Source organism: Trichosurus vulpecula, chromosome 4, assembly GCF_011100635.1.
Source record: "Trichosurus vulpecula isolate mTriVul1 chromosome 4, mTriVul1.pri, whole genome shotgun sequence".
NCBI classification, from domain to species: domain Eukaryota; kingdom Metazoa; phylum Chordata; class Mammalia; order Diprotodontia; family Phalangeridae; genus Trichosurus; species Trichosurus vulpecula.
This window is the reverse complement of record NC_050576.1, coordinates 171,258,547-171,281,302: the sequence shown is the minus strand read 5'-3', so window position 1 is coordinate 171,281,302 and position 22,756 is coordinate 171,258,547. Positions and strand designations below refer to the sequence as shown.

Sequence of the window (22,756 nt, the reverse complement as noted above, 5' to 3'; positions counted from 1 at the left end):
CTACTCAGCTCTCCTGATACCCAAACCTGGGGCACATACCACCTGCTATGTTACCATAGCTAACTCAGGGAAGAGTCCCTTTCCCAGGAAGGATGAATTTCTCTAAATTACTGAATCAGAAAAAGGAGGGGTAGCAGAGAATATGGGCTTTGGATCCCAAGTGAAGTCCTAGGCTGGACTGAGTCGTTCCAAGGAAGTCACTCAGTGCCTCAGTCTCCCCTTGCAGTAAAAGGGATACAGCATCACCTGACTCCATCAACTCCCACCCCACCCCCACCCACAACATCAAGGGTACTGTGAACATGAGGAATCCCTTCTGCTAAGGAATTTGGATCTCTCTGGATGAAAAGTGCCAACCTAAGTTGGCACAACTAAGTCTAAGTGGTCAGTAAGTGAATGAAATGACTGGCCTGCTAAGTGGAAGAACTGACTCAGCCCTGACTCCGTAGCAGCTGTCCCAGGGAATTCAGAGACTTAGCCTAGGATTGTATAGCAGTTAAAAGGCAAACCCTGGGGTCTTCTCCAAAGTCTTTCCCCTTTCTCTTTCACCTGCCTGGCTCCTCCCTAGGGCTACCCTCACAAGACTGAGCTAATGCAGCAGTCAGCTACCCTGGGTAACCCAAAACAACAGGTGGGGAGTGGGGGCAGGGGAGAGGATTTATATTTGGTTTTTGGAATGCCCCGGGGCCATATTTTTCTCCCACTCAACTTCCCATCCTGCTTATATTTTTACTGAGGGTAACATCTGAAATGTTTTCATTCCTTGAACACCCACAACTGACAGTGGAATTGGGCTAGCTGGTCTGGGACTAAAAATAAAGTGTGGATAACACATGGGGAGATAACCTAGAGCTGCCTGTATTCTATTACATGTGGCCATCCAAGAATACGCCCACCACCACCCTCCAAGGTCCCCCAAAGGAAGAAGAGAGCACAGATCGTGGAGAAGGCATTTTTTCTTTCTTTTAATTTAAACTAAAGGAAGGAAAGTGGTATGAAATTCACCCTCCTCCCAGCCTTCCACTTCCTAAACACAGTGGTTTGTTCATGACTTTATAAGGAAGATATACAGGCGGCATAACCTGGATTTAGGCTCTGTGGGAGCCCAAGGCCAGCTTCGAATGTCTTTCCAACTTCAGAGTTCAGTTTGGACGTTGTTCAAAAGAAAAAAAAAGGAAAAAGAAAAGCCTATTTCTCAATGTCAGGGTGATTTTCCCTTTCCATGCCTCTCCTAATCACACCAGCAGTTTCCCGTCTCCTTTCTAGAGGCAGGACATTTTGTTTCAGAATTCTGTTTATTTTCCTGGGGGCCCGGGAAAGAGAGGAGCTCTGTTTCCTTAAGTCTAAAACGAGGGGATTGGAATTTACACAGTGACGGCAACATTGTAAAGACCAGCAACTTTGAAAGACTTAGGTACTCTGATCAACACAATGACCCTCCATAATTCTAAAGGACTCATGATGAAACATGCTAGCCACCGCCAGATAGGGAGCTGATAGACAATGCAGATCAAAGCATGTTTTTCTTCTTTTTCTTGCTTTTGGGGGGGGGGGGCACGGAAACATAGCTAATGGGGGAAATGTTTTCCATGACTATACATATTTGTGATGGGTTTGTTTTTCTTGCCTTCTCAACGGGTGGAGAGGGGGGAGAATTTGGAACTGAAAATAAAGTAAAAATGAATTTAAAACTAGAAAAATAAATAAATGAGAAGGCTGGAACTGAAAATAAAATAAAAACGAATTTAGAACTAGAAAAATAAATAAATAAAATGAGGGGGCTGGGCTAGATGGTTTCCAAGGTCTCTTTCTGCTCGAAAGCTTCTGATGTTATTCTGGCTTTGGTTTCAGAAGCAGCACCCTCCTCCACATGTGTAATTCCCCACCTAGAAGCTGTCCTCCCTTTGTCCCCCAGTGCCATCTATGTCCTTGTTCTGCTGCCTCTGCCTTTCCAACCTGAGTCAGTCTCCCCAGCTTTTTTCATCTAAATCAGTCTCTTCCATCCTGGTAGCTGAACAGCTAGACAAGGGGTTTGCTGGTTGATATAGGAATCCATAAATACACAAACATATCTCCTTGTGGACTAAGAAAAACAAAATTATAGGATCAAAGATATGGAAGAGACCTTAGTGATTGTCTAGACCAGGGATTCTCAACTTGGAGTCTTCTGATAGATTTCAGGAGTCCATGAACTTGCATGGGGGGAAAATACATTTTTATTTCAATATAATTGGTATCCTTTGCAATCCTGTGTCTTTTATGCATTTACAAACACAGTTCTGAGAAGGAGTCCATAGGTTCATGACACAAAGAAGGTGAAGAACCTTTGACTCACCCCAATCTCCTTACTTTTACTAAAAAGGAAACTGAGACCCAGGGGGATTAAATGATTTGTCCAAAGGTGCACAGGTGAAGAGCCTGGGATCAGAACTGCAGATCCTCTAACTCCATATCCAAAATAATCGATCTCACCTATGTGCATTGTTCAATCATCTAGAGAAGCTATTGTGATTAATCAAATACTCATTCATTTTCAAGCACTACTAAACTCAAGCTTTTTGCATCTTTTACATTCTCAAACAACAGCTATTAATAGGACTCATTAACTAGTACAAACAGTACTAATATTAGTATTATAATAGCAGCACCAATATTATTGGTATTATAATAGCAATATAATAGTATTAATTACTATTAGTATTATAGTAATAGTAATTAATAGTAATAATTACTATTGTGGGGTCTGTGAATTTTTTTTTACATTAACTACAGGGTCCTCATACTTGAAGAGGTTGGGAACTACTATACTAGACCACTGGCTATTGGAGCTCCACGGTACCTTAGAGAGCCCCTGTTTTGACCTTTTGATGTGACAAAGGAAGTGACTTACCCAAGGTCATATAGTCAGTCTGGCATAAAGCCACATTCATTCTGAAAAATTAATGCAGTCCGAGTTGGAAAATGATTCTCAGCCAGGTTTTCCAAGGTGAATCAATTCAAACCATTACAGGTTTCAATTACCACTAAACCTGAAACGTGACTGAGCATCGATAATGAGGAAGTGGGTTTAAGTTGCAGCCAGAGAGACAGAGGACTTTCTGTCACACTGTTGATGATGACGATGATGATGATGATAGCTAGCGTTTGCATGGTGCTTTAAGGTTTACAAAGCACTTCACAAATATTATCTCATTTGATCCTCACAGTATCCCTGGGAGGCAGGTGCTATGATTATCCCCATTTTACAGATGAGGAAATTGAGGCTAAGTGACTTGCCCACTGTCACTTGGCTAGTGAGTGTCTGAAGCTGGATTCAAGCTTAGGTCTTCCCGGCTCTACTGTACCACCTAGATGCCAATTAATTTGTAAACTTCTTGAAGGTAGGGATGGTTTCTTATGTGGAACTCTCCAAATACCCAGCACAGCACTCTGATGCTGTTAGTGAATTGAAACATTTGTAATTTCCGAAGTTAAAGAACTCTTGTGAAGAAGTTGCTGTGTAAGCCACTGCACGGATATTATTTCTGCAGACTAGATTGGGTTTAGTGGTGCATAGAAGCAGGGGGATATATTGTGTGACCTTAAATTGAGACCTCATGACTCAAAGATCTGAATAGAAGGCATCATGGTGCCCTTGAAGGGAGTTCAGGATTCCAAGATGAGGAGCTCAGGAGGGAGGGCATTTCCGACATGGGAGAGACAGTCTGTGCAAAGGCAGAGGTCTCTGCCAAATGGACAGGAACCAGCAAGTAGGACAGTTTGATAGGAATGTAGAGACTTTTATTTGGATGGGAGGGAGGGGAAAGGTGGGGGTTGGGGAAAAACAAGAATAGTGGAAGAGATGAAATCAATCTGGAACAGTAGACTGAAGCCATGAAGGTCTTTAAATATAAAACAAAAGTTTGTATTTTTCCCTAAAGGCAATAGTGAGGTGCTGAAATTTCCTGAACAAGGAAAGGGGAGGTATAAGTAAAGCACATTTTTTGCTCTTGAGGAACAAAAGATAGTGTTATTCTGTGCAATATTATTAACCATCATCAGAAGTAGGATTAAGGGGTATTAACACACATATTTAGGGGTGAAGGTTGCCTTTCCTTCCTTGTGGTTAGAGCTGATCAAGAGGCATCATGGTGCAGAGTAGAAAGAGTATTGTTAGAGTCAGGGAAAAACCCACTAAACCATCTGACCAACCTTTCTGAAGCTGAATTTCCTCTTCTGTAAAATGAGGGGTGATAACACTTGTCCAGCCACCAGACTGACTTGTGAAGTAAATACAAACACTACTAGTTGTCATTGCAGCCCAGTGAGCACAGGCTGCATAAATAACCAAGCCCCTCCCGCAGCACACTAGCCACATCTTCCTAGTGTCAGGCCTGGGTGGAGGTGCCAGCAGTGAAGGCCACTGCTGGTCTCTCTGACCCCAGAAGAGGACAAATAGCACTGATTCTCCCACCCCACCCCACCCCACCCCATCCCATCCCATCCCATCCCATCCTACCCCACCTCCTTTTATGGAGAAGTTCCTGGCTAAGGTTGGGAAGCAAATAGGAGGGAAGGGAGTAGACAAAAAGCAAGGCTGAGGCAGCGAAACAACCACAGTGCCAAGTGGAAGGCTAGAAACAATTCAGACAAGGAGTGCCATCAATGGCCTCAGGCAACTATGGCCAGGTCCACCCTCCAAGACTGTGTCCTACCCAAGGAAAGCAGCAATTGTGTACTTTGTATCTCCTGGCACAGGGTAAGCACTTAGTGAAGGCTTGTTGACTGACTGATCCCCACGGTTATTTGTGTTCCTCCTTCCAATTATGCATATGTATGTATATAATATGTACCAAATATGTATGTGTATATATATATATATATATACACACACACCCAATGAAATGCTTGCAGAAGTGCTTTACAAAACTTAAAGTACCATATAAATAAAAATATTTTTAAATCATTATTATTATTAAATATTAAGTTAACTAATTAAAATAATACGTATAAGTTAAATTATATTAAAATATTATTATTAATATTGCCAACAATACAGTCTAGTGCTCATTATATGTGTGTATGTATATGTTTTTAATAGGACCTGTAATTACATGGGTGGTGGTGGTGTTCGATCATGCCTGACCCTTCCTGACCCTGTTTGGGGTTTTCTTGGCAAAGATACTGGAGTGGTTTGCCATTTCCTTCTCCAGATCATTACACATATGAGGAAAGTGAGGCAAACAGGGTTGAGTGACTTGCCCAGGGTCACACAGTTAGTAAGTGCTTAAGGCCTGATTTGGGCTCAGGTCTCCCTGACTCCAGGCCTAGAGCTCTATCCACTTGACTACCAAGCTGCTCTGTGTATGAGTACAGGTAGTTCAAAATGAGGAACTTCCCCAATGCACATCAATACCTGTCCTATGGCAGATATGAAATTGAACCCAGAACTTATAGAATCTCTTCTCACTAGGCCACACTATCTCTCTACTTTATATTTACTTACTTTGTGTATATTTTGTATTTACTTATTTCTGCAAATGATTTCACCCCCTAGTAGAATGTAAACTCTCTGAGGGCAAGGACAGTTTCATTTTTTTTTTTGTATCTACAATGCTTGGTATGCAGTAGGTGCTTAATGATTGTTGAATGGAAAGGAATAGCCCATAAGAGGTTACCCAAAGCAGCAACAGCAGCAGCAGCCTCCAGTTGATGAGAGTACTGCTCAGATGCTTCAACTGCTTTCTCCATCTTCAAAGTGCTTAGGGGAGGGAATCAGAATCTAGAGCACAGGAGGGAAATCTGTGTTTTTCAATCACACAAGACAGGATGCTGAGCAGTCTATTTTACCCCCTTCCCTTCCTGCCCCAACACAGACTGGCTCTCTTATTAGCAGCATTAAACCAATAAAGTCCAACAAAATGGTGCCTACTATACCCTTCCTCCCACCAGACATTTACCACTCATGTAATGCTGAGATTTCCCTGGGCCTCAGTTTCCTCATCTGTAAGATGACATGGCCAAAAAGATGGCCTTTGAGGTCTCTTTCAGCCCCACACAACTGATCCTATGATCACTTGTAAAGTTTTGAAGCTCTCCATAAAAAGGGGGAGCAGGAGAACATACATTCTACTCATCCCAAAAATAAGAAATTGAAACACTGAACTAAGCATAGATTCCTGGGGCACAAATCCCTCCTTAACTCTGTAGGGGCAAAGAACCAGGTTTTTTACCTACAGACTGAAGGAAAGCCCCCTAAGAACAGGTAATCCAGCCTGCCCTGCGCTGTTTGCAAAGATGAAAAACGGCCGACAACCCTCACTGCCTGTGGTGGGGTCATCCAGGAGGGCCTGTCCCCCTCAAGCCTGGCTAACTACCTGGTTAGGATACCTTTCCCAGAGGGCCTAATTTTCCACCGGTGCAGACTGGAAAGCCCATTAGCCCTTTAATAGGCCCCAAAGACTCGGAAGAGGATAGATGACAAACCGAATCACAATTGAGTCGGTGCTTGGCCTCGAGGAGGAGGCAGCTGGGGCTCAGGGGGCTTCCATCCCTCAGAGAGCCCAGAGCACACAGTGGCTCCTTGTTCCATATCACACACCCTCTGATGGGGAGAACATCAAAGAAACCAGCTTTCCCATATGGGGCCCTGGGAACCTCTGGGGACTACTGGAGAGATCAAGAAAGGCAGGTCCCTCACTAAGCCATGTGCAAATGAGGAGGAAGGAAGGTGGGGGGTTAACAGGGAAGGAACTGCACCAGCTGTCTCCAAAGGAACATTAATTAAGGGGGCTGAGCCTGATCATTTGCCTAGCATGGCAAGTAAATATCCTCCAAAGAGCCCAGACACTCACCCAGCAGCCTTCTTTTCTTCTTCATTGCCCTGTGGACTGGCTAGGGGGAGCAATGTGGAAAGAAGAATGGCTGCCATTTACACAGCACGTCAAGGTTTACAGAGAGCTTTGCAAATATCGTCTCATTTGATCCTTGCAATGACCCTGTGCTATTTTTATCCCCATTTTACAGACTAGGAAACTGAGGCAAACAGAGGTCAAATGACTTGCCCCAGGTTGCACAGCTGGATTTGAATTCAAGTCTTCCTGATTCCACCATTCTAACCACTGAACCACCTGCCTGATTGACTTTAAGTCTCCTGCCTGAGCCCCTTCCTGCCTTAGGGGGTGAAGAAGAACAAAGTACAGGAAAGGAAGTTCCTATTTCAACAGAGCTGGACTTAGGTAAAACTTTCCTAGTTCTAAATTTAACCCATGGCATAGAATTGACAGCACTGAGTTTATATAAAGGTTCAGTCTTGAAGACCTCTCAAGAATTACTCTTTGGCCAATGTCCTCACCCAGGATATAACCTGGGAACATCAGAATTTTGGTTATTTTCACTCCAAAACGGGGTTTCTTTGGGAGATCATTAAATTGAATAAAATGTATATAAAGAATCTACTATGGGGGCAGCTAGGTGGCGCAGTGAGTAGAGCACGGGCCCTGGAGTCAGGAGGACCTGAGTTCAAATCTGGCCTCAGACACTTGACACATGTACTAGCTGTGTGACCTTGGGCAAGTCACTTAACCCCGATTGCCCGGGCAAAAAGCAAAAAAAAAAAAAAAAAAAAAAAAAAGAATCTACTATGTGCAAGGCACTGGGGATACAGTCTTTGATCTCAAGGATCTTGTATCCCCTTCCGGGGTGGGGGTGGGGGGTGAGGGGTGAATACAACATGTAAACAAATAATAACTAAGTACATATGAAGTAATTTCAAGAGGGAAAGAATGAAGGGCAGCTAGATGGCACAGTGCCTAGAGCATAGGGCCTGGAGTTAGGAAGACTGTCTTCCTGAGTTCAAATGTGGCCTCAGATACTTACTAGTTGTGTGACCCTGGGCAAGTCACTTACCCTTGTTTGCCTTACTTTCCTCATCTATAGAATGAGCTGGAGATGAGGACGGCAAACCACTCTGGTATCTTTGCCAAGAAAACCCCAAAGGGTGTCATGAAGAGTCAGAGATGATTGAAACGACTGAACAAAAAACGGTCAAGAAGGAGAGAACACTAATAATTTTTCAGGAAAGACCTAAGGCAGGAGTTAACACTTAGGCTATACTTTGAGGCAAGCTAGGGATTGTATAAAGCAGACATTTTAGATGGGGAATGGGGGGACCACTATCAGAATGTAGTTCATGTCTAGGTCTCTACAGAAAAGGTGAAAGGACCTTCATTTCTCATGCAGGCAGTCAGGCTAACAATACCTCAAGTAAAGGATAGGCATCATTTAAGTGGGCAAGAATCTTAAACAGAAAGGACTCACACCTGAGCCCATTAACAGTCAAAACGATTCTCCTTCCCTCTCCAGTAAACTTCTACCTTCCAAGGAAGGAAACAAGTATTAAGCACCCATTAGGTACTAGGCACATGTCCAGGTCATACAACCAGTATATGCGCAAGGCTCAGAGCCCAGCTTTCTTCTCACTACTCTTCTCACTACATTTTATGAATATTATCTCATCTGATCATCGCAACAATCCTGGGGGGCAGGTGCTGTTGATGATCCACATTTTATAGTTGAGAAAATTGAGGAAGACAGAGGTTAAGTGACTTGCTCAGGGTCACACAGCAAATAGGTATCTGAGGCTTGCTTTGAACTCAGGTAATCCTTACTCCAGCATTCTATCCACTATTTACCTGCTTCTGGGTTCCTGTACAGTTACCTCCAGACTTATAGTACTAGACTAGGTTTCCCCACCCAATAGGAGAAAGCACTCAGGGTTGCCAGAATCAAGGTACCCCTTCCAGTGAAGCCCACCTTCACTGAGGCTTTCTACCCTGGTTAAGGCCCAAGTCACATCCCTTCCCTTTCATCTGCACCAGAATCAAGGAATTTGGGAATTAGAAGGGAATCACAGCAAACGCCTAGTCCAACACACGCACGCACGCACGCACGCACGCACGCCCATATCACTATAATATGCCAAAAAGAAGTTGTCCAGTCTCTTCTTGAAGACCCCCAAGAAGGGAGAACCTTGGAGAACTCTGTCATGGCAAGTTATTCTATTTTTGGACACTTCTAATTGTTAAGTTGTCATTTTTTTTTCCCCAATATTGAGAACAAAACTGGCATCTTTGCAACTTCCACCCATCACTCCAGTTTGGCCCTCAGAGAGCCAAAAAGAACAAAACTAATTCCTGCTCCATATGATAGCCCTTCAAATACTTGAAGGCAGCTTTCATATTTCCCTTGAGTCTCCTATTTGCCCGACTTAACATGCTCAGTTCCTGTAACTGATCTTCCCATAACAGGGACTCAAGGCCTTTTCCCAACCTGGTTGCCCTCCTCTGAACACTCTCCAGCTGGGTAATGACCTTCTTAAAATGTGGAGTTCAGAACTGAACACAATACTCCGGGTGAATTCTGACTAAGGCAGAAGACAGTGGGGCTATTCCTGGAAGGAATGCTCCTCTTAACGCGGCCCAATAGGAATTAGCTTTTATACACTGCCATGTCACACTGCTGGTTCATATTAAGTTTGCAATTCATTAAAAACACACACAAACACACACACACACAAAACCCACCAGACCTTTCTCAGAACACTGCTGAATTTCTCACCATTTGATACTTGTAAAATTGATTTTTTTGTACCCAAGTGCAAGACTTTACATTTATCTCTACTGAATTTCCTCTTAGTAGATTCCATCGAATGAACTAGCCTGTTAAGATCCTTTGGGATCCTGACTGTAGTCCACTGTGTTATCTCTTCCAGCTTTCTGTCATTTTCAGATTTGCCGAGCTTATCATCTATTCCTTTATCTAAGTCATTGACAAAAATATTAAACAGTACAAGGTCAAGCATAGATCCCTGGGGTACTCCACTAGAGACCATTAACAACTTATCTTTGAGTCCAGCCTTCCAAATGGTTCTCCTTTACCTGATTGCATTATCATCTAATCCATACCTCTCCATTTTCTCCACAAGAACAGCACTACATCAAAAGCTTTGTTAAAATCTCAGCAAAGTAGCCCTAGTGCTGCCCTCATGTACTAATGAGATGTGTCACCAGTCAGGTTCTTCTGTATGATGGAGCTGATCCTCACTGCCCCTTGGCTCCAACTCCACCTTGGTCCAGGAACTCCTTCCTCCTCTTCCCTGCAGGAGCCCTGATCCAAAAGTTCCTCCTCTTTCTCATAGCCTTCTGTCTCTACTACTACCACTCCACAGCTGCCTGGCTCAAATTCCTAGAGGTTCTCAGCTTGGCCCAACAACTCTGAGATACTCTTCTCCTGCTCCTTCTGCCTGCTGCCTGACATCTCTAGGGCCATCTGGTTTTCTCCTCTCCTGGGGCCACATGGTTACCGGATACATATGTTTCCCTGGAGTAACTACAGAGCCACGAAGACTTCCTTCAGAGAACTGGCTTCTCTCTGGCTGCCATAGCTCTGGGTTTTTCCATCAGTTTTTCCGTTCTTTTTTGGAAAACCCAAGTTCAGGAATCAAGTGCTAGTGTATGACTAGACACAGCAATCAATCTTTCTTAAGAGTGATTGATTGATTTTAGAAAACCATGGAAAGATTTGCATGAAATAATGCAGTGAAATGAGCAGAACCAAGACATTATATATAGTAACAGCAATATTGTTCGGAGAATAACTGTGAATAACTACGCTATTTTGAGTATTATAAATATTCAAATCAACTACAAAGGACCTATGAAGGAAGAGATGCTATCCAACTCCAGAGAAAGAACTGATAAATAGAAGTACATATAGTATGGTTTTACATTTGTGTGCGAGTGGGTGAGTGAGTGTGTGTGTTAGAGAGAGAGAGAGAGAGAGAGAGAGAGAGAGAGATGGTGGCCTTTTCTAGTGCTAGATAGAGAGGGAAGGAGACAGTTCAGAATTTAAAATGTAAGGAAAAAATTAAATTAAGTTAAATTTTTTTAAGTGATATTGCCAGCAGGATGGTATGGAAGACTAGGGTTCAAATCTTAGTTCTGCCACTTCCTCCCTATGGAGTGTTTTAACCTCTCTGGAATGCAGTTTTCTCAGCTATAAAATGACAATGATCTCTATGTGATCTCTAAGGTCTCTTCCAGCTCTTAACTGATGATCCCATGTTTATACCTTGTACAGGAAGACATTTTTCAGGTCAGAACAAAGCCTCATCCTTTAACCTTGCTAAACTTGATCAAGCTCCTCCTTGGCACACTCCCTCCATATTTTTCTACCCATAAAATGTGGATTAATAATAGTACCTATCTGAGAATCAAATGACATAATGTAAGTAAAGTGCTTTGCAAACCTTAAGATCCTACATGGCAGCTATCATTATTGTAACTTGTATTACAAGGCTTGGGAAACATTGGAATGCATTATCTGAGGAGGTCCCAGAACGTTCTTCTCTGGAAATTCTCATTAAATACCTACTCTCTACAAAGCACTGTGGTAATCACTGTGAATAAAAGACAAAAAAATGAACTCTCCCTGCCCTCAGAGAGCTTATAGTCTCCTGGGAAGGATATACTTTGTCCACAAGGAAGTGTTAAGGTAGAATGTGATAGGGCAAAGAAAGTGAGAAGACAAATTGCATTTGGAAAATCTGAGGAAAGAGAGAACACTCTTACCTAGAGAGAATCCGAGAAGATTTCCTGGAGCAGGTGACACCTGAGCCGAGCCCTAAAGGAAGAGAGGTAAAGAAAAAAAAAGGAGTAAATTCCAAGCAATGAGATGGAGAAGTAAGGGAGAGGGAGAACTGCACAAAGGCAGAGTCAGCTGCCTAGAAGCATTCAGGTATTTTTACCTGTCAGCAGCAAGATGGGGGAAAAAAATGACACCTCAGTCCCCTTTAGCCTAATGATTCAGCACCCTCCTGTGGATGATACAGTATAAAGGGGATGTGTTAAAAATAGAAGCCCACCCGGGAACCCCCCTCCCCCAAATCTGAACAGACCACCTGCTTCTTTACAGACATAGCTTAAGTGTGCTCTCACTGGAAGTGATGAGTTCTTTATGACTGCCAAGAGAAGGCTTCAGCCACCCCTGCTGGGTCAGATGCTATTTTCATCAAGAAAGTGTTCGAATTCAAGAAATGCCCTTTCTTGCCATATCATCCTTTCTCCCTGGACAAAGGGTTCTTGACTTGGAAAGGAGAGATATTCTAGGAAAGGAGGAAATCTACTTTGTCACTGACCTAGCACTTTATCTAGACAGAATACAGCCAATTAGTCTTCCACGCTTTAACCAACTCCATCCGCCACAGCAGGGGCTGTGATGGGGCACACCAAGAAAAGGATGCAAGATTTGGGGAGAGGGGGAGGCGGGTGTTAAGAGAGGCTGACATTTTGATTATAAGTGAATAAGATGCAAATATAGCAGATTAGCATAGATTATTTTTATTCACCCACTCACCATACACTTTGTTTCTGGATGGTAACCCTGCCCACAATGAACAAATAAATGATAGAGCTGATTCAGGAAAGAAGGAATGAGATTGAGCTTTGGGTTCTAGATCAACATTCTCGATCTTTTTTTATGCTATGGACCCCTTTGGTATTAGTTGGGTGAAGTCTGTGGACCTCTTCTCAGAATGTAGTTAGATGCATAAAAATAAAATGCATAGCATTACAAAAGAAAACAATTATATTAAGATACAGTTATCGAAATTAAAAAAAAAAAACAAGTTTACGGACCCCAGGTTAATAAGCCTTGCTCTAGAGTACTGAGACCCCTTGTACCACAGAGGAAAAGGAATGAATGAAAAAAGGTGGGGGGCGGGGCTGGATGAGGTGGAGGCGGGGAGAAGAAAGGACAAAACTAACAAAACCAGGCAAGAAGTCGGAAGGTTGGAACACTGAGATTCCACCCTCCTGGGAATGAGCCCTGAGTCCCTGGGAAAGAGATGGAGATGAAAGGGAGGCGCAGCTGGGGGAAAACAGGCCATGAGAACAGAGACCCGATTGTTCCCTAGGACAGGCTCTGCAATCCACCAGGAGAACCCAGCCGGCAGTGCGGCTTTTGTGTTTTAATGTAATTAAGGGCCCAGTGAGGGGCAAACTGTTTGGAATCCTTTAACTCCGTGTCATTAGGACTGAGCATTACACAGACAGGCTCCGAGCTTTAACTTAGGCCTGTGAAGGGGGTTTGGGGGCAGCTTATCCTACTCTGAAAGGTAAAGAGAACTGGCAAGAAAGAATGCCCTCCTTCTGGGGGAGGTTGATGGGAAAGGGAAACACCCCCTCTTCTCCCCAAGGAGGCATTTCCCTGATGCCCTGCCAGCTGCCCTGTGACCCTCTATAACACTCCGGCTAACTGTCAAGGATAAGGGTTGCTGAGGCAGCAAGGATGTGGAGCAAGAGAGACATAGTTAATTAGGGAGGAAAAAAATGCTGTTCCCTCATAACTCCTCAGCCTCCCATCCTCCCTCCCTTCCCTCCCCATAGCCCTCTAGGTTTGTGTTCCTACGTTCAGTAGCGCTACGGAGTCCCTCACTTCCTCACCCCTTAAGCCAAAAGCAACAAGGAAGCATGGAGAATTATAATTAACAAGTGCAAGTCGGACTCCCGAGGGCCACTGAATGTTCCCCCACCAGCAGCCAGGGGCCCTTCAGGGGGTCTGTTCTTAGCAATTCAAAAGGAATTAGCCTGATGAGCACCTGCAGTTCTAAAGCCATACACCTCTTCCTGCAATGTAGGAGTCTAAAATCAGAGGGACGTCCAACTCCTCTCAATGTTAGGTAAGAAAATGGAGGTACACAGGAAAATTAACTTGTTTAAGGGACGGACATAGTAACTGGAAAAGGGCTTTGGGGTGGGGGTGGGGAAGATAGGTGGTCCGAGTTTTGCCAGGACAGAAGGGAGCAATGGCCATATGAGTGATTGGCACCATGCCACTGGAGAGATCAGTCTGACCTGTTTTTGCTTTTGAGAGGGTGGCCAGCCCTGTTCTCTCTCCCTGGGAGGAAGATTCAATACGGGTCAATACCTAAAGCCCTGGGCAAGGGTTTCTTGCAGCTCTTTGATAAAGTAATATTGCATCCCTTTTTGTCCTCCTTCAAGGCATTTTGCTTTAAATACTGCCCAAGATTTTCATTCAGATCTTGGTTCTCTCAATCTAATATCATTCCCCACTCCTCCTTTGTTCTAGTACAGGGGAACTTAAATTCTTTTGTCCCTTTGGCAGTCTGAAGAAGCTTATGAATCCCTTCTCAGAATGATGATTTTAAATGCATAAAATAAAATACATAGCATTGCAAAGGAAAACAATTATATTGAAATAAATACAATTGTCAAAATATGTTTTAAAGACAAGTTCATGGGTTCCAAGTTAAGAGCACCTTAACAGTCTTTAAGGAAGAAGTGGACCTTATGCCCTTAATCCCCGCCTGGCCAAGCTTACCCTTGCAATTATAAACTGCCCCCCAAGGTTGCTCCTCCACCCATAAACTGATTCCTCCAATCTTTAAAGGCTGCTAGGCAGCAGAGTGATGGGCTTAGAATCAAGACTACCTGAGTCTTTTTCTCCCTCTGACAGTGCCTTGATGTGTGATGCTGGGCAAATCACTTTTTCTCTCCAAGCCTCAGTTTCTCCATCTGTAAAATGGGATGATAATAATAGTACCTCCTGTGTACCTCAGTTTTGTCATCTATAAAATGAGCACCTACCTCACAGGTTGTTGTAAAAATCAAATGAGATCATGTGTGCAAAGAGCTAAATCCCAAAGTTCTATGTAAATCCTAGAAAATATGGTTTCATTTCAGCTTACCTGCTGGCTCTTACCCTTCTGCCTAGAAACATGTCCAGATCTTCCACATCTTAAAAAACAAACAACAACCTTTTACTTGACCCTGCTGTCCCCTCGAAGCTATCATCTTATATCACTCTTCCCTTTCTCTCATAGCCACTTTTACCGAAGGAAAAAAAAAAAAGTCTGTATCCTCCAGAGAAAGACTGGGGGAGTCTAAATGCAAATCAAAGCACTGTTTTCACTTTATTTTTTTCATGTTTTTTTTTCTTATGGTCTGTATCTTCTTTCACAACATGACTAATATGGAAATATATTTTACATGATTGTGCATATATAAGCTATATCAAATTGCTTACTATCTTAAGGAGGGGGGGAGGTGAGGAAGGGAGGGAGAAAATTTGGAACTCAAAATTTTTGAAAAATGGTTTTTAAATGTATTTATTTATTTATTTTTAGTTTTTAATATTCACTTCCATAAGATTTTGGCCCTTCCCAAGACAGCATGCAATCCACTATAGGCTCTATGCGCATATATATTCATATTGAACATATTTTCACATTCATCATGTTGTAAAGAAGAATTAGAACCAATGGGAGGAACCACAAGAAAGAACAGCAAAAAAAAAGAGAGCAAATAGTATGCGTTGATTTGCATTCAGACTCCATAGTTCTTTTTCTGGATGTGGATAGCATTTTGAAAAATGAATGTTTAAAAATGTCTTTACATGTAATCAGAAAAAAAATAAAATATTAAAAAAAATAAAGTTCAACAAGATTAAAAAAAGGTCTGTATCTGTTGCTTCCTCATCAATTTCTGATCCCACCACCCGAATGAAATTGTACTCTCCAAGGTCATGAATGACTTCTTAATTGCTAAATCCAAATGGCCTAGTCTTAAAAATTCTTCTGACCTCTCTTCAATATTTGGCACAGAAAATCATCCCTCCTTTTAGATCCTCTTGTTTCCTGGGTTTCGGTGACACTGATGTCTCCTGATTTCCCTACCTGGCTACTACTTCTCAGTCTCTTTTGCTGGATTATCATCTCTGTCCTGCCCCTATGCCTCAGTATACCCCAAGAGCACTGTTCTGGGGGCCTCTCAGTGATCTCTTCAGCTCCCATAAGTTAAGTGATCACCTCTATGCAGATGATTCCCACATCTATGTATCCAGCCCTCATCTCTCTCCTGAGCTCCTGTCCTTGTATTACAATTAACTGCTAGACATCTCTGCTCAGATGGATATTCACAGTCATCTCAAATTCAGAACATCCGAACAAAACTCATTGTATTTTTCCTCAAACTCACCTCCCTTCTTAACTTTTCTATTTCTATCAAGAGTCCTACCACTACCCCCGTAACCCAGGTTCCTAAATTCAGTCATCATCCCCAAATTCTCATTCTTAATCACCTTCCCATATCCAATCAGTCACTGATCTTGTTCTCTCACATCAGACTTTTCTTTCCACTCATTCTACAACCACATTAGTCCAGTCCTTCATCAACTCCTGCCTAGATTATTTCAATATCTTCTTAATTAACCTCCCTGCCTCAAGTCTCTCCCCATTTCCAATCCACATAGATGCCAAATTCACATTCCTAAAACATAATCATATCACTCCTTTGCTTAAGAAGCTCCAGTGGCTTTCTATAGCCTCCAAGATTAGAAAAGAAAAAAAAGGGGCAGCTAGGTGGCGCAGTATAGAGCACTGGGCCTGGAGTCAGGAGGACCTGAATTCAAATCCGACCTCAGACGCTTGGCACACTTACTTAACTGTGTGACCTTGGGCAAATCACTTAATCCCAATTTCCCTGCCTTCCCCCTCTCAAAAAAAAAAAAAAAGAAAGAAAGAAAGAAAAGAAACCTTCTCTGTTAGGTTTTTAAACACCTTCACAATCTAGCTCTAGATTTCCTAGTTTATGGCTCATTGTTCTCCTGCATATATTCTATGATCCACCCAAACTAATCTCCGTACTATTCTCCATATGTAACATTCTACCTTTTCACTCCATATCTTTCTAACAGGGGTCTCCCATACCTAGAATGCATCCTTTCCCCACCTCTGCCTTACGGAGACCTTCAAAGCTCAACTCAAATGTCACTAAGCACAGGAAGCAAATCCTAATCTAATACCTACCCCTTCCAAAATTACTTTGTATAGATTTTCTATATTTTACTATACTTACTTAATTTATACCATTTTATCTATTGTACATGTTGTTCCTTCTACATCTCTCTACCCCACCTCCCATTAGATTGCAAGCACTTTGAGGGCATAGACTTTTCTTAAAAATGCATTATATAGGATGTTATTCCTGAGCATATTTTATTATGAGCATTAAAGATGTGAGCTCAGGATAAAACTTTTTACACAAATGCCACATTTAATCAGTTTCTCCCATGTGTTTACTCTTTAAATATAAATATCTGAACACTAAAGCTTCTCCTGAATTTCTCTAGTGCAAATTTTCCATTGACCAAAGAGGTCTATTCTCTCCTAGATGCCTCGGGCAGAAAGACTGCATTTATATGATTTATTCCATGTTTATTATCAGAGGTCTATTAAAATGTGAGCACTGCCTCTCATACAATCACTGCACATACAGGGTTTCTCTCCTCAGTGGGCTATCTAAGGGACAGGTGGCAAAGAGTTTATTGTTGTCTTTTTAATAACTTCAGCACCTAACACAGTGCCTAAATGTTGTAGGCACTTAGTAATGGTACTGTCTAGTAGGTGCCTAATAAATGCTTGTTGAATGTTGAACAGCAAAGTGCTAGACCTGCAATATGGCGACCTGTGTTGGGATTCCAGCTCTAGCAATAATTACTTGTGTGACCTTAGCTGTGTCACTTCTCTTTTGAATGCCTTTTGTTTGTATTTGTATCCATGACTTGGCACAGTGACTGGTACATTGACTTGACTTCCCATCCCTTCACTTCCATTTCTCTCTGCAAAATGAAAGGGTTAGATGTTCTCTAATATGGACAATCAGTGGATCTAGGTAGACTAGAAGTCAGATCAAACTACCAAAACATAACAGGAAATAATGGTAGCTGTCACAGACCAAGTCAAATGGATTTTTAGGATCAATGTTGATCCAATAACAAGGGTCTACATCTATCTATCACCTTCAAAAGCTGATAGCAATGAAGGGATAAGGACATTCAAATAATGTTCTCACCATTCTCTCTCCCTCCTACTCCCCCCCCCCAACACCTCCAAGCCCAACCATGTAGTAACCAAGTATACCTCTAAAATTATCTTCAGTAGACCTCTGTAGACCTTTAGTAGACCTCTGAAATTATCTCGGACCTTATAATTAATCATCATGATAGCTGACATTTATATAATGTTTTAAGGGTTGCAAAGGGCTCCTTTTCAGCCACTGACAACAACCTCTGGAGGTCAATGCTATAACTATCCTTATTTTATAGGGAAGGAAATAGAAGCTGAGATTAAGTGACTTGTTTAAGGTCGCAGCCAATAAGAATTTGAGCCAGAATTCAAACCCAGGTCTTCCTGAATTCAAGTCCCACACCCTGAAAGAGGGCAAAAAATAAAGGAAGAGATCTAAGGACAGTGTTACATTACTCAGGGTTGGCTGGAGGCAAGCCAAGAGCTGGATTCAATTTGCAGGATGTACCTGAAAGGTGCTGATCTCTAAGCACAAGTTAAGGCTCCCAGGAGTAGTATCTCTCCTAAGAACTGAGTTGTCTGTGAATTCAGTTTGTCCCTCTGGGGCCAGGGACCTGGCAAGGCTCAAGAAGAGGAAAGCATTTCCGAATGGTTTGCAGACATCCAAAGGGAAAATAAAGAGAACTGTGTCCATCAGAATAGGCCTGGCTTAAGGGGGTGTTTTCAAGAACTTGTGTTTACCTTCTAGGGCCCAACTTCTGCTAGGCAAGGAGTGATCTCTCCAGATACTACTTCCTTATATCCATAATGCTCTTGCATTTGCAATGCATTTTTAAAAAGAATTTTCCCCAAAGGTTTCAGAAGGAAAAGTATTCTATGGGGAAACCCCTACAATCCCAGGTTTCCAAAGGATCCTTTAGAGGTCATACTTATCCAGTCAGGTCCTATTCTTTATGACAACTTTTGGGGTTTTCTTGGCAAAGATACTGAGTGGTTTGCAATTTCCTTCTCTAGCTCATTTTGTAGATGAAGAAACTGAGGCAAATAGGGTTAAGTGTCTTTCCCAGGGCCTCACAGCTATGCCAGATTTGAACCAGATTTGAACTCCCTTATATGAAGTCTTCTTGACTCCAGGCCCAGCATTCTGTACAGTGTGCCACCTGGCTGCCCCCATACAAGTCAGAGTTGGAATCATAGATTTAGAACTGGAAGTGAGCTTAGAGATAAAGTCCAAACTTCTCACCTTAGAGATAAGGAAACTAAGACACAGAGAGGGTAAGTGACCTATGCAAGGTCACATAGCTCAAAAGCATGTGATTCAGAATTTGAACCAATAACTTCCTGACTTCAAAGTACAACATCCTATCCACTATACAGGTCATTCCATATATCCCTTTGCCTCTGAAAAGGATCAGAACATTCTTCCTGGTGTTTTGCATAATGATACATGTATAACCCATATTGAATTCCTTGCCTTCTCAAGGGGGGCTGGGGTGGGGGGAAGAAGGGAGAGAATTTGGAACCCAAAGTTCTAAAAACAAATGTTAAAAACTGTTTTTACATGCAACTGGGAAATAAGATATACGGGCAGCGGGGTATAGAAATCTATCTTGCCCTACAAGGAAGTAAGGGGAAAGGAGATGGGAGGGAGTAGGGTGATAGAAGGAGGATAGACTGGGGAAAGGGGCAATCAGAATACATGCCATCTTGGGGTGGGGGAGGGGAGAGATGGGGAGAAAATTTGTAACTCAAAATCTTGTGGAAACGAATGTTGAAAACTAAAAATAAATTAATTAATCTAAAAAAAAGAAGGAGAACATTCTTCCTTCTTTCTAATCTCAGAGATGGCACTGACCTGTGAAAGGAGCTAAGCGTTCTGTGATCAGAGGACCTGGGTTTAAATACAGTCTCTGATACTTATTACCTCTGTCGTGTGATCCTAGGCAAGTCTTTTAACCTCTCTGTGCCTGTTTCCTCATCTGTAAAATGAGGAGGTCTCTGAGATTCCTTTCATGTCCAGATCTATGATCCCCTGATCTCCCTATGGCCAAATGAGCTAGAGACCCTGGCTCTCCCATTAATTAGGTGGACAACTTTGGGAAGGCCCTTTTTCCTGTTTTCCTCTATATAAAAGAAATATAATAGGATAAGGGAGCTGGAAAGCTGTTGATTCCAACAAGGCAAAGAGCTACCTAGTTCTCCTTTCCTGCCTGTCTCTGGAGCCAGAAGATAAATGGGAAAGTTAGTTCATTAGCAGTGTTTTTCACATATCCAGAGATGCTGGGAGATTTTCTTGGACAAGACAAATGAGGAGAAAACCCAAGGGAGGAGTAGGATTGATTAAGTTAGGTGGTGACTCTTGCCACTAGACCCCTTGCTTCAATAATTCAACAAACATTTATTAAGTGACTTTGGAGGGCAAAGCACTGTGTTGGGCACTGGGGATACAAAGAGATAGGACACAAACAAACCCTGCTCTTAATCAATCACCCAATAAGTATTTATTAAGAGCCCACTATGTGCCTGGCACTGTGCTAGATGGTAGGGATATAAAGACAAGAGAGAAGTAGTTCGTCCCTTCCCTCTGGTATAAGTCAAAAATAATGGACTGAAACTCACAAGACCCAGGTTTGAGTTTTGACAACACAGACTAACTGTGTGGTCTTGGGTATATGGTTTAACCTCTCTGGGCCTCAGATGCTTCATGCATAAAATGTGGGTAGTAATATCTGCATTACCTACATCATAGCGCAGACATGAACTAAGTTCTTTGTAAATCTTAAGGCATCCTAGAAATAAAAGAAGTCATAATCTATTGGTGAGGGAGTAGAAAGAGCACAAATATAGGTTTATTGATTTAGAACTGATAAGTCAGTCAGTTATCAAGCATTTATTAAGCACCTACTAAATATACTAAATACACTAAATATACCAGGCATTGCACTAGGTGCTGGAGATGCAAAGAAAGGAAAAAAAACAGAACAGTCTCTGCTCTCAAGGGGGAGACATCATGGAAAGAACTATTTACACACTAGACATATACAGGATAAATTGGGCGTAGTCTTAGAGGGACAGCACTAAGATTTGGGAGGACCATATACCTTAGTAAAATATAAGCTGTCTTGAGTATAAAAATGTCACTTAATAATTGCTGATTGAATGTGGAATGAGTGGGAGGTAAAGAAATGGGAGATCTGGGAGAGAACATTTTCATGGTGGGAGATGGGAGGGGGTGAGGCATTGTAGTCAAAGAGGGTTCATGGAGGAGTTGGCCCTTGATTTGGGCCTGCCACAAAGAGAAAGATTTCAACAGATGGAGAAAGAAAGAGAGGAGTCCATTCTGGGTGGGGTGTGGGGAGAGAAGAGAAGGATTGGGGAGAAAGTGTACAAAGATGAGACAGAATAACAGTCAGCCTAGGAAAAGATGCCCTACGGACTTCAGAAAAACCTTGAAAGACTTGCACAAACTGATGCTGAGTGAGGTGAGCAGAACAAGGAGAACAGTCTACACATTAACAGCAACATTGTATGATGACTAACTTTGATAGACTTAGTTCTTCTCAGAAATACAAGCATCTAAGACAACTCCAAGTCTCATGATGGAAAATGCTATCCACATCCAGAAAAAGAACTATGGAGTCTCAATGCAAATCGAAGCACATTATTTTCTTTCTTTTGTTGTTTGTTGTTTTTTTCTTTCTCATGGTTTTTCCCTTTTGTTCTGATTCTTCTTTCACAACATGACTAACGTGGAAATATGTTTAATATGATGATATATGTATAGCCTATATCAGATTGCATGCCATCTTGGGGAGGGGGTGAGTAGAGGGAAGGGGGAAAATTTAGAACTCAAAATCTTATGAAAGTAAATATTGAAAACTAAAAATTAATTAAGAAAAATGAAAAGATGCCCTATTTACTCCAGGTGGCCCAACTAGGGGCCTAGGCCAAAAAGACAAGTCTGTATCAAAGGGAATTGTCACAGAACAGTAAAGCTACTTCTGATCCCCAAGAAGCAGACAAGTCACAACCTCTGATGTCCCAAACCCTGCTTCGTATACACCATTCCTTGTATTTGCGCCATCCTTTCCTACTTCTCCTTGCAAAATCGTGTCCCTCCCTTCCCCCATAACTACTCAAAATGAATCTTGAGGATGACCCACTATAATATATGGCAAAGACTGTTGGCTTTTTCTGTCTGTACCCTCAGCGTAGTACCTTGCACACAGTAGGCACTTAATAAGTGTTTATTAAGGTCTTCCTGATACAGTTATTCCAGATCCTTCTCAACACTTAGGTACTGACACTCCTTACAGCCTAGTGATACTACGGTATAAAGAAATGTACTTTTAGACTTTCAGAATATTTTGTCTATATATGTATACTTGTTCTATTCCCCTTTTCTTCTCCCCCCCCCCCCAATTAGACAGTACACTTCTAAAGGTAGAGACTGGAGTTTTTCTCCTTTGGTATCTTCCCTCTCCCCATGGTGCCTAATTATCACACTCTGTGGCACAGTGGACACACAATTAATATTTCATGACTAACAAAACCAAAAAATTTGAAAGTTAATGAAGCTCCCTACTCTCACAGAATACAGCCAGAATATGCTATGGCATCACTTTAAATAGGTTTGGGGGCCAGAGAAAAAATCTCTCCACAGAAAACTGAGCACCATAAGACAGGGAAGAATTTATATCCCTTCTAATTTCAATTAGGAAGGCCCAGGGGTACACCAGCCACCTGATTTTGGTGCCAGTGTTTGAACTCTGAATGGATCCTCATGCCTTCACACCCTCCTTCTGGTGTGAGGAAACTTTCCAATGGGTGGCCAGGGACCTAGCCTATTTATATATACACTTATTTGGGCCTCACACCTCCTGGCTCCCAGAT

At 42.2% G+C, this 22,756-nt stretch overlaps 1 protein-coding gene across 1 annotated transcript in view; it reads right to left on the bottom strand.

The window, feature by feature from the left end:
• The window catches only part of CUEDC1 (CUE domain containing 1), a 119,439-nt gene that overhangs the window by 72,048 nt on the left and 24,635 nt on the right, over positions 1-22,756 (bottom strand). The window contains exon 2 of the mRNA XM_036757407.1: positions 11,610-11,661. The gene's annotated coding sequence lies outside the window, so the exon portion shown is untranslated. The remainder of the gene's footprint in view (positions 1-11,609; positions 11,662-22,756) is intronic.